Source organism: Hemiscyllium ocellatum, chromosome 25 (assembly GCF_020745735.1).
Source record: "Hemiscyllium ocellatum isolate sHemOce1 chromosome 25, sHemOce1.pat.X.cur, whole genome shotgun sequence".
Classification (NCBI taxonomy): Eukaryota; Metazoa; Chordata; class Chondrichthyes; order Orectolobiformes; family Hemiscylliidae; genus Hemiscyllium; species Hemiscyllium ocellatum.
In genome coordinates, this window is record NC_083425.1 from 43803368 (window position 1) to 43816333 (window position 12966).

Here is a 12966-nt window from a genome sequence, read left to right on the forward strand (position 1 = left end):
ACAACCCCACAGACTCCCACTGCTACCTGGATTACACCTCTTCCTATCCTATCTCCTGCAAAAATGCTATCCCATATTCCCAATTCCTCCGCCGTGTCTGCTCCCAGGAGGACCAGTTCCACCACAGAACACACCAGATGGCCTCCTTCTTTAGAAACCGCAATTTCCCTTCCCACATGGTTAAAGATGCCCTCCAACGCATCTCATCCACATCCCGCCCCTCCGCCCTCAGACCCCACCTCTCCAACTGCAACAAGGACAGAACCCTCCCGATCCTCACCTTCCAACCTACCAACCTTCACATAAACCACATCATCCAAAGATATTTCCGCCACCTCCAAATAGACCCTACCACCAGGGATATATTTCCCTCCCCCACCTCTTTCCGTTTTCCGCAAAGACCATCCCCTCTGTGACTACCTGGTCAGGTCCACGCGCCCCCAACAACCCACCCTCCCTTCCTGGCACCTTCCCCTGCCACCACAGAAATTGCAAAACCTATGTCCACACCTCCCCCCCTCACTACCATCCAAGGCCCCAAAGGAGCCTTCTACATCCAAAGTTTTACCTGCACATCCACCAATATCATTTATTGTATCCATTGCTTCCAATGCGATATCCTCTACACTGGGGAGACTGGATGCCTCCTAGTAGAGCGCTTTAGGGAACATCTCTGGGACACCCACCCCGTGGCCCAACATTTCAACTCCCCGTCCCACTCTGCCGAGGACATGCAAGTCCTGGGCCTCCTCCACCGCCGCTCCCTCACCACCCGACGACTGGAGGAAGAACGTCTCATCTTCCACCTCGGAACACTTCAACCCCATGGCATCAATGTGGATTTCACCAGTTTCCTCATTTCCCCTTCCCCCACCTCACCCCAGTTCCAACCTTCCAGCTCAGCCCATCCTTATGACCTGTCCTACCTGCCTACCTTCCTTTCCACCTATCCGCTCCACCCTCCTCTCTGACCTATCACCTTAATCACCATCCCCATTCACCTATTGTACTCTTTGCTACCTTCCCCCACCCTCCCCTCTAACCTATCACCTCCATCCCCACCCTGATTCACCCATTGTATTCTTTGCTACCTTCCCCCACCGTCCTCCCTGACCTATCACCTCCATCGCCATCCTCATTCACTTATTATACACTATGCTTCTTTCTCCCCACCCCCACCCCCCACCCTCTCATTTACCTCTCCACTCTGCAGACACTCTGCCTCTATTCCTGATGAAGGGCTTTTGCCCGAAACGCCGATTTTCCTGCTCCTCAAATGCTGCCTGACCTGCTGTGCTTTTCCAGCACCACTCTAATCTAGACTGTGGAGTTACATCTGACAATCTGACCTCCAAATTGAACGTAAGTGGTCACCAATAGAGTTGGGGATTGGGGAGGCCAAGATAAGAGCCAATAGCTTAAGGGCACTGCTTGTCACAGGCCACTCAGGTGTTTCCTTTCTTCCTGGTGGTGGAAACTGAATAAAGATTCATGCACCTTGTGTCTTTCACTGTGTCTCACACCTGCACACACACAACATGGGTTCTGGGGAAAAAATAAGCACTACTGCAGTTAGTGGGGTTTAAATAAAAGGAAAAGAAAAGAAAAAAAAGCCACAGAAGAAAGTTTTTTTTTATGATTTTGCTTCAAAAATGATCAAACGCCATCTTCTGAATGGAGATGTTATAGTCTAAAGAATGGGCCTCAGAATCTGTCCCCAAGTGGGCAGGGGGGGTGATTTTCACTCATGTAGAGTGGTGAAACACCAGAGATTAAACCAGAGTGGTACGAGATTCTGTCTATCCCAATAGGTGACCTGCCTTCCTGCTAACCTTGCATAATATAACCAGATAAAAAACAGCAAAAGCAGATGCAATACTCATGTTTCAGGGTCTACAAATTCTCAGGTCAATCTTTTGTTGAACATCAGGCATATTCCTGTTCCTCTTCAGACAGTGCCATTGTTATCTCAAGTATCTCCCTGACCATTGGGAGTAAGCAAATTGATTTAAATTTCTGGTGTGAAGCTCTAATGTGTACACAATTACTCCTGGAGTCACACGAGACAGTAGCAAAGAGCAAAGCAGAATTGGCACCACAGAGTGTCATCACTGGCGAGACTTCATTAATTGCCATTGACCAACTAGCCTAAAAAGGTAGTGGGAGGTCTGCTACATTGGACTACTGCAGACATTCAGGAAACGTGGAGAGAGGTAGGGAATTCCATGATATTGATCCAGTTATGCCAAAAGAATGGCAGCATCTGTCCAAGTCAAGGGCCTGAGCACACTGCGGGGCCGGCTGTACAAAATGTGCCTGAGGATAATTTTAATTGAATTTAAACAGACATTGGATCAGCTCCAACTAATAATTGTCAGGATCAACAGGAAACAAAGATAAAGGCTATTTAAGCTGTGTTCTCTTTTCAAACATATCCATTGATGGATGGTTCCCCCTGGTGGCACATTTAAAAAGCACCTCAGGAAGCAGCAGGGCACAACTTCCAGGCAAACAGCAGTGTTGCTGGAACGACCAGAGGAACATCCGATAATCCCATTAACGTTTTGAAAAATTTTCTAGCTTCAACAAATAAGTTTATTAAACTCTCATATTTACCTCTATTCTAGCTCTGTTAAAATGAGTCAGTGATTTGTCTTTAGTCTGAATAAGATCTGGGCATCTTTGGCAAAACCAACATTTATTGTCCATTACTCATTGCCCTGGAACAGATTTTGGTCAGCTGCCTCCTTGAATTGCTGTAGTCCACCTAGTGCTGGTACTGTCAGAATGTGGTTAGGAAGTGAAGTTTGCTCCAGCAACAGTGAGGGAAATATGATACAGTTCTATGTTAGGATGTTTGAGACTTAAAAGGGACCTTGGACATGTGTCTGCAGCCCTAGTCCTTCTAGGTGGTAGTGGCCATGCACCTGGAGCCGATGGGGCCTTGGTAAGGAGCTGCAATGCATCTTGTAAATGATACACACTAGTGCCAGTGTTCATCAGCGTTGGAGCGAGTGAATGGTTACAGCAGCAGATGGACTGATGATTGAATGGGCTTCTTTTTGCCTGGATGTTGAATATTTGGAGGATTGTTGGAACTGCATTCATCCAGGCAAGTACTCCATTACATTCCTGACTTGTACCTGACAGATGGGTGACAGGCTTTGAAGAGTCAGGTGGTGGAGTTACTCATCACAAAGCTCAAAGCCAATGGCTTGTTTTTATAACCACGATACTTTGGGATTCAGCAACAGTAATATCTTGAAATGTCAGGGAGAGATTACTCAATGATCCCTCATTGCAGATAGTCATTGTCTGGCACATGTTTGGCATATATTTGCGACCTAACAGCCCAAAGTAGAGTACTGTCTAGGTCTTGCCATACATTACCATAGCCTGCTTCTGTATCTGGGCTCTTGGGAGATGAAAGCACTACTGAACATTGAGCAATTATCCGGAAACATTCCCAATTCTGATCTTATGACAGTGGAAACATTATTGATGGAGGAGTTGAAGAAAGTTGGACTTAGGGCATAACCCTGCAGAATCTTGCTCTGCTGTCTGTCAACTGAGTTTATTCATTTCCAACAATCCCCAACCATCTTCATTTGTGCGAGATATGATACCAAACAGTGGAGTTCTTTTCCTCTCTGATTCCCATGGACTTCAATTTTGCTAGTGTTCCTTGATTCCCCTCAGACTCAAATGCAACAGTGATGAAAAGGATGGTCCCTCTCAGCTCTGCTCTTGAATTCAGTTCTTTTGTCCATCTTCGATCAAGACTTCAATGAAACCAAAAATGGTGTGGCTCTGTTGGAACCCAAACCAAATGTGCAGTGCCACTTGACAGCACTGTCAAAAATACCTTCCGTCATTTTACCCATGATCGAGAAGTAATTGGCTGATGGAGAAGCAATTAGCCATACTGGATTTGTCTAGTTTTTTTGTGACCAGAATATACCTGCGTAATTTCCCATTGTTGGGTAGATGCTGTTGTTAGTAGCGTTGCAGCTGTACTGGGAACAGCTTGTTTATGGGTGTAGCTAATTCTGGAGCTCATGTTCACAGCACTATCATCAAGATATTGTCAGGTTCCATACCTGCCAGCCTGGAGTGAACCGTATTGGCTAAATAACCTTCATCTATGATGCTGGGGACCTTCAGGAGGAGCAACAACCACTTCTGACTGAAAATGGTTGCAAATGTTTTAGCTTTGGATTTTTACATGTTGGGTTTCTCCACTATTCAAAATGGGGATATTTCGCGAGTCTCCTCCTCCAGTTAGTTGATCAAGAGTAAGCTTCAGTATTATCAGAAACAGTAACAGTCAAACTTCTTGATTCAGGAAGGAGGAGTTTTGTCTGACTAACTTCTTTGGTATTATAAAGCAAGTATGGATTTGGTTTGATTCTGGTTTAACATCACTTTTCAAAGAAAATTGGAAAAATGGCAAAATGTGGTAAAAGTTAGAATTTATATGGTAAGAGCAAGGTCATGGAATTAACCAGATGGTCAGCACAGGCATAACTGGCCAAATGGCTTTTTTATGTATTGTACACTTTAATAATCAAATAAACACAATAGTCTACAGTAAAACTCATAACTTGCTGGGTGCTGTCGGCAAAAAGGCTATTTATTATGTTCATTGTCATGGACACAAAGTTTGAAAACTAGTGGTGGATAATAAACTGACTGAAGACCAGGACACAATAACTACTCACTGGGCCAACTTTCAGTAGGAGAGTCAGAAGCCTGCAAAGTTTCAGGGATAAGGGCTGTTTTTTTTTTAAATTTAGCTCACTGGCCTAGATTCAGAAAGTAAATTGCACAAATTTAAACTGGAAAGGGTAGTGAAATGAGACAGGTCAAAAAACATTAGAAAGACAAGCTATGTGTTTGGCCTAAATAATGGTTGATGGAATTTAATACAGCAAAATATATGCTGCTACAGATCAGAAGAAAAACAGATGCCACATAAAATGATGTTCAAGTTCCTAATATAAAGCTGAGCAAGATTGAGGAGTTTCAGTTGACTCAATGTACAAAATACTAACCAATATAGAAAAGTGATCAACCAAGAAAGCATCTTGCATGATAATAGGTCATTAGAATATATATCAGAGGAGATAGTGATTACACTACATTGTCCTCAAGTCAAACTGCACCTTCAATATTGAGTCCAGTTCTGGTGAGAAAGCTTGAAGAGATTTGTTCCTGTGTTGAAGACCCTAATTTTCACAGGTCTAAGTTACGTGCAGAGAGTAGAGATATCTGGGCTTTTCAGTCTAAAAAGGGGCTGACTAAATGGGGCTTTTATTTTAGCGTGTGGTTTGATCCCATGCTATGAGTTCAGGTTCTTTACAGAGTAGTCAAGGAGGAGGCAAGGCCAAATACTGTCTTCAGGCTAAGACTTCAAAGTAACATTATTTATTTGATATATTCTCTACAATAAATACTGCTATATATGGTAATCTCAGAAGTACCAGGCTCTGATCTTGCAGTTACTTTAGGTAAGGACTAATCTAGCTTCTTCCTATATGCATGTCAGTATGCTCTCGAGGTTCACTTCCTACAGTAGAGCTGTGTAGACGTGTGTCATTGTAATTTATTCTAACTTTGCCCATACTGTGCAATTTGATGTGTAGCTCCAAGGTACCATGACAATGTTGCTCCGGGGTCCTAAGCCCTTCCAACAGCTTTCTTTAAATCAAGAAAATAGAAAAAAAGTTAACTGAAAGATTACATGAAATGAAAATACAGGCGTCAAACCACAGATTCATAGGTACACAAGAACAGCCATTCAGCCCATCAAGCCTGCCCTGCCATTAAGTACAATCATGGCTTCTTTAATATACCAATGTGCCTTACTTACTCCATCCCCATAACTCTTTACTCCATATGTAATCATATATTTATCAATCTCTACCTTAAACATACTCAAAGACTGATCTTCCACAGCCCTCTGTGGTATAGAATTTCAAACGTTCACAACTCAGTATGGTGACGCGGAGTTAAAAAAGATTATCGTCATCATAGACATGATTTTTAAATTGTTCCCCCACGGTTCTGGACTCCTTCACCAATGGGGGAAATATCTTACATCCACCTCCCCATCTATCATTTTATGTGTTCTGTGTCAATTAGATCATTTTTCATTCTTCAATGATCTAGAGAATACAAGCCCACTTTGTTCTCTCTCTTCATACAACAGCCCCATTATCCCAGGAACAGGTCTGTTGAAACTTTGCTGCACTCCATTCTTTCTTGAGATAATGAGACCAAAAATGCACACAGTACTCCAGGTGCAGTCAAACCAAGCTCCTACACAATTGAAGCAAGACTTCACTACCCATGTTCTTAAAACCTCTTGCTACAAAGGATAACCTTCCATTAGTCTCCCAAAGTCCTTACTGCACCTGCATGCTAGCCTTCAGTGATTCATCAACAAGGCTACCTAGTTAATAATCACAGAATACGCAGGTTATAACCCAACAGGTTTATTTGGAGGCACTAGCTTTTGAAGCGCCGCTCCTTCATCATGCGGTTGTGGGGTATAAAATTGTAAGACAAAGAATTTATAGCAACTATTTACACGGTGATGTAACTAAAATTATATATTGAAAAAGATCTGGAATGTTTGTTAAGTCTCTCATCTTTTAGAATGACCATGTTTGCTTCAGTTCCTTCACATATAAATCACAAAACTTTCTTAAAAGTTAGATTCTCAAGTGAATTTTAACAATTGATGACATGTTGGCCCAAATTATGTATTGAAGGTGTGAGCTTCCCTGTGTGAGACTGTCAGACTGATTCTAATCTAAAAAACGGATTTAAAGAATCTTACATGGATTCATGCAGTTTTTGAGCAAAGCTAAATGTAATTCTACAAGTAAAGATTCGCCCCACAAACTTATATGTGTATGTGTGCATATGGGTTTGTTGGGGTGGGGGGGGTGCGATTATGGGTGCCTGTGTGCGTGTGAGAGAGAGAGAGACAGAAAGAGAGTGTGTGTGTGCGCATGTGTGTAAAGGGCTATAAGCCTGTGAGAGGGTGCGTGTGTGAGTATATGTGTGAGCACATAAAACAGGGTCTGCGTGAGTGTGTGGGTCTGTAGGATTGTGTGCATGTGTTGTGTATATATGTGTGTGAGTGTGTGTGTGTATGTGTATGTATAGTGCAATGGGGTCACCTGCAGTATGACATGAAACCAAGGTCCCGGTTGAGGCCAACCCCATCATCCTCTGGTCGGCCACTTTAAATTGTTGCCTGTCCCGCCTTGGAGGACGATCACCCAAAGGTCCGAGGTCGAATGTCCTGGATTGCTGAAGTGTTCTCCGACTGGGAAGGAACACTCCTGTCTGTTGATTGTTGTGCGGTGCCCATTCATCCGTTGCCATAGCCTCTGTTTGGTCTCACCAATGTACCATGCCTCAGGGTATCCTTGGCTGCAGCATATGAGATAGACAATGTTGGCTGAGTCGCATGAGTACCTGCCAGTTACATGGTGGGAGGTGTCGCCGCGCATAATGATGGTATCCGTGTCGACATTCTGACATGTTTTGCAGCGTCTACCGTGATAGGTTTGTCTGGTATTGTCCTGAAAGCCAGGCAGTTTGCTATGACAAATAATCTGTTTGAGGTTTGGTAGTTGTTTAAAGTGGTGTGGGGAAGGTCTTGGTGAGGTGCCCATCCTCATTGATAATGTGTTGCAGGTCGTAAAGAACATGGCGCAGTGTTTCAGCCCCTGTGAAGTACTGAACAACGAAGGTTACCCTGTCGGTCGCAGCACATGTCTGTCTCCTGAGGAGGTCATTATGGTTCCTTGTTATGGCAAGTCGGAACTGGTAATGAGTTGAGCATTGTACCCCATTCTTATGGGACATTCTTGACACACTTCCAGGTGCCTGTCACATTCCTCCTCATCTGAACAGATCCTGTGCATGCATAGGGCATGTCCATAGGGAATGGCTGGTTTAATATGTTTCAGGTGGAAGCTGGAGAAGTGTAGCATTGTGAGGTTATCCATGCGTTTGCGGTAAACTGAGGTGCTGAGGTGCCCATTCTTGATGGAGATGCATGTGCCCAAGAATGAGACAGATAGTCAAGAGTAGTCCATGGTGAGTTTGATGGTGGGATGAAACCTGTTGATGTCACTGTGTAGTTTTATCAGTGACTCCTCACCATGGGTCCAGAGGAAGAAAATGTCATCAATGTACCTGGTGCATAGTGTTGGTTAGAAGTCCTGCGTAGAGAAGTCGTCTTGTTTGAACGTGTGTATGAAAATGTTGGCATATAGGGGTGCAAATGTGGTCCCCACAGTTGTTCCATTGTCTAGATGAAGAACTAGTTGTCAAAGGTGAAGACGTTGTGATCAAGGTTAAAGCAGATGAGTTGTAGGACGGTGCTCGGAGATCGGCAGTGGTTGGTGTTGGGTACTGAGGTTGTTGCCGCGATGCCCACATTGTGTGGAATGCTAGTGTAGAGTGCTCAAAAACCGCATGAATCCATGTAAGATTCTGTAAATCCATTTTTTACATTAGAATCACACTGACTATTGTGACACAGACAGCCTCACACAGGGAAGCTCACAGCTTCAATACATTATCTGGGCCAACATGACATCAATTGTTAAAGTTCACTTGAGAATGTAACTTTTAAAAAAGTTTTGCGATTTACATTTGAAAGAACTGTAACTAACATGGTCATTCTAGCAGATGAGAAACTTAACAAACAATCCCGGTCTTTTCCAACATATAATTTCAGTTACATCACACTGCAAACGTTTGCTATAAATTCTGTGTCTTACAATCTTATACTCCACAACCACCTGTTGAAGGAGCATCCCTCTGAAAGCTAGTGCTTCCAATTAAACCTGTTGGACTGTAACCTGGTGTTGTGTGATTTTTAACTTTGTACACCCCAGTCCAACACCGGCATCTCCAACTCATGTAGGGCACCTAGGTCCCTCTGTATTTCTCCACTTTCCTTTCTTACAATTTAAAGAATACTCTGCCCATATGTTTCTCCTACCAAAGTAGACAACCTTATATTTTCCCACATTGTATCTCATCTGCTCTGTTCTTGCCCATTTGCTAAATCTGTCCAAAACCTCTTGAAGCTGGTTCATATCTTCCTCACAACACACATTTTTACTTAGCGTTATAATCACCAATGCATTGGCTATCTCTATAACTAACTCTCTCAACAGTCTGACATGAAGATCATCAGGTTCTTGAAATGTATCAACTTTCAGCCCCAGTACTTTCTCCAGTAGAAACTTCTTACTAACATTAACATCTTCTTACTCTCCCTAGCCACTAGAGGGAGATACTTGGAGAACTGATGTTAAGAAAATTCGTCACACAAAAATAAGTGACGTGAAATAGATATCCAAGTGGAGTGGTGGAGTCAAAAATGTTGAAATAATTGATGAAATTGTGGATGTTATGATTTTCCATATGGATTAATTAGGTAAGCTCTCATTGCTCATTCGCTTAGAACATCCATACTCCCAAAACTGGTTGCAACAAATAATCATTTTTACACCTTATTGTACTTTTAATCATTGCACACTCAAACATTTTGTGGTACTAACAATTACAAAGTTTGAATTACATTCAGCCTATTCCAATCCCTGACCGTTCATCTTCCTGCCTTTATATCACTCAATGAGGTGATCATAACGAACACAAAATTCCCTTCTGGAAATTACATAGCTGAAACACCGCTCCATACAGAGAAGTGGCTGAGAAGTACAACAGGGCCACAGATTGTAACACTGAGTACATGATCAACTATCTATCAAGGCCTCAATTCCAATTCCATGGAGGAGAGAGCCATTTTCCACATGATGATAAAAACGGAGTCCACAAGCCATTCTGATCAACGTTGCTTATTTAAGACTGAGCAATTTAGAGCTGCACAGTGGCTCAGTACTGCTGCCTCACAGCATCTGGGTTCAATTCCACCCTCAGGTGACTGTCTGTGTGGAGCTTGCATGTTCTGCCTGTGTCTGCATAAGATTCCGCCCATAGTCCAAAGATGTGCAGTTTAGGTGGATTGGCCAAGCTAAATTGCCCACAGTGTCCAGGTATGTGCAGGCCAGGTGGGGTGGCCATGTGTGGTTCTGGACAAGATGCCCTTCAGAGGGTCCATGTGGACTTGATGGGCCGAATGGCCACTTTCCACACTGAAGGGATTGTAGGAATTTCATTTGATATTATTATTAGGGAAACAAGCAAGAGGGATTTTTTTTTTTCTTTTCAGTTTTCTTTCTTGGCACGTTAGTGCTGAACATGTTTGAAGTTAATAACCACTCCCAACATCGACAATCGGACAGAGCTGTTCACTGGACAGACTTGATTTCAATGGACAACACTGACCCTTAACCCAAATCCCAAGAAACCCCCAACATAACGCATACCGATTTCTTTAGACTCAAGAACTTCAACACAGTGCAATGAAATAACTGGAAGTTTTTAATGAGATACCCAATTTTTAAGCAGACTTGGTTAGAAAAGCTGTGTATTTTAAGTGAATTGTTAATGATGGCAGTATTCTTGAATTAAACATTAAAGAATAATTCAGATTCAAAACTCATTAAGCACTGATTCAGTAATCTTGCCTTCTCCAACCTGATCATCAGAGTGACAGGTGTGCCAGGAAAGTCTATTATGTCTGTCAATGTCACATGTTGCTTTTGGAACCGAAGCAGATCTTCAGTCCGTGATGTGGAAGCTAGTCGACTTTTCTGAACTGTGAGAGTGCTGTGCAGCTTCCAAATAAACTTGACAAATGGATATAAAAGCAAGAACTGAAAGATTAAGAATGACACCACCAAAGAGTCCTCTAACACCATAGACAAGAGCAACCAGCGTCTTCAAATCAGTCTGCTAAACTCACCATTTTGTTCCACTCATCACTCTGGGGCAGCACGGTGGCTCAGTGGTTAACACTGCAGCCTCACAGCATCAGGGACGCGGGTTCAATTCCCACCTCGGGCGACTGTCTGTGTGGAGTTTGCACGTTTTCCCCGTGTCTTCATGGGTTTCCTCAGAGTGCTCTGGTTTCCTCCCACAGTCCAAAGATGTGCCGGTCAGGTGAATTGGCCATGCTAGTGTTAGGTGTATTAGTCAGGGGTAAATATGGGGAATGGGTCTGAGTGGGTTATTCTTCAGACAGTTGGTGTGGACTTGTTGGACTGAAGGGCCTGTTTCATACTGTAGGGAATCTAACCTAATCACTTGTCGTAAATTGATTAAAGGATAATTGCATATATATGATTATAGAAAATAAGTTCACATATTTCTTGCTGGCAATCCCGTGTTAACACACAATTTGATCAGAGGATAATCTGCCTTATCATATGGCCATCCAAATGGCTATCAGTTCTCCCCTTTCCTGTAACCAGCTAAGCCAGGCACACATCTACCCAATAATAGGCTCACTATCCCTCACTACCCCACCCCTTCAAAGGATGGATTGTTGTTGCTGTATTAACTGTCTAAGAAGAAGTTCTCATACTCCACTCAGCAGCATCTTACAATATTCGTCCTTTCTGCTCAACCCCTGTCCACACAGAAACAGCCTCTACCACAAGCTCAGCTTCATCTCTGCCAGGCCAAACGGCGGATTTGGTTCAAGGAATGTGGGACACCATGCAGCATCAGTCCAGTTTTAAATGACTAATGCTGCTTATGAACATCCCTGCACTGTCATCACTGCCCAAACATGGTAATGTGCTGAACAAGTACCTTTACTATTCCAACAACAACCATCAGATAAAATACTTTGCTGCTGCTGCTGCTTATAACTACTCCTGCCAAGGTACCTGAGCCATCTGGGGACATCAACTGCCGCTCATCACAGGCACTCTGTGGCATCTGTCATCCTAAAGTCAACTCCTCTATCTGCTGCCCTCCACTTTGCCCTTGACAAGGGATTTCTGTCATTTATCAGCCCTAATCAAATGGCCAAAATCCTAACATTTTCTTTTCTGGATGTTACTTTTTGTGAGTTCTTTGTGCTCTTACAATATCAAGCACCTTGTGATTTGTCTTACAGTTTGTACGCAGTATTTTTAGCATATGTCTTAGCAACCAGACTGCCATAGATCTTCACTGTTGTCTAGGTTTCTAAGATATACAGAAAAATTGATAGAAGGTAGCATCTGAGATATTTCCTCATTACAGGCTTGAGATTTGTTGCGTGCACATCGGGAATGTGTTTATCTCATTGGCTGCAAAGATCTTGACAGTGTTGTTCTTAAGAAGCACTGTACAAGCAAATAGCTCACACAATACATCCAAGCAGTTCCATATCAACTTATTTACTTCTAAGCAGTGCATAAGATATTGATCAAGGGAGAGCCTCAATTTCTATAACATCAAAGCAGCTTCATTCTTGATTCAATACTGTGTTGTAATTCATATCAGTGACTGTAATAAATTTGCTGCCAATGTAAATCAGAACCTCTTAATGCACAGTCAGCAGTGCTACTAGATACCACTGTGATTTATTACACATCTTTCTATTCAATGTCAAATATAGGGCCTGTGAAATCATTCCCAACCTTCAGTGAAAAAAATAGTGGTGACAATAAATTGACAGCTCAATCAGTCTGTTATCGGTAACCGTGTTGGCTCTATAAATCGGTGGAGCCACATTGCAAAATCAGCAGCCCAATCTTACAGATACGGCCATGAATCACAACATGCATTTCAAACCTTGACCCCATCCTGGCATCTTGCTTTTCATACTTCAGCAAACAAAACATTACTTCTTGATCAAAATTCTTCAAAGTCCCAAAGAATAAGGACTGATTTTGTTGAACTTCTTCCAACTTTCTATCTGTTTGAATAAAGTTTTCCTCTATTCATTTCTGTAGTTTGCGTTTTTCTCCTGCTTCACTTCTGTTCTCAGAGGGTCTCTCATCATTCATTCCTCACTGATTAACTAGGGTATTT

The 12966-nt window shown here is 42.7% G+C and overlaps 1 protein-coding gene across 3 annotated transcripts in view; it reads right to left on the reverse strand.

Moving 5' to 3' along the window:
• LOC132827851 (dynein axonemal heavy chain 9-like) overlaps window positions 1-12966 on the reverse strand; it is a 504454-nt gene that overhangs the window by 354714 nt on the left and 136774 nt on the right. The window lies entirely within an intron of this gene.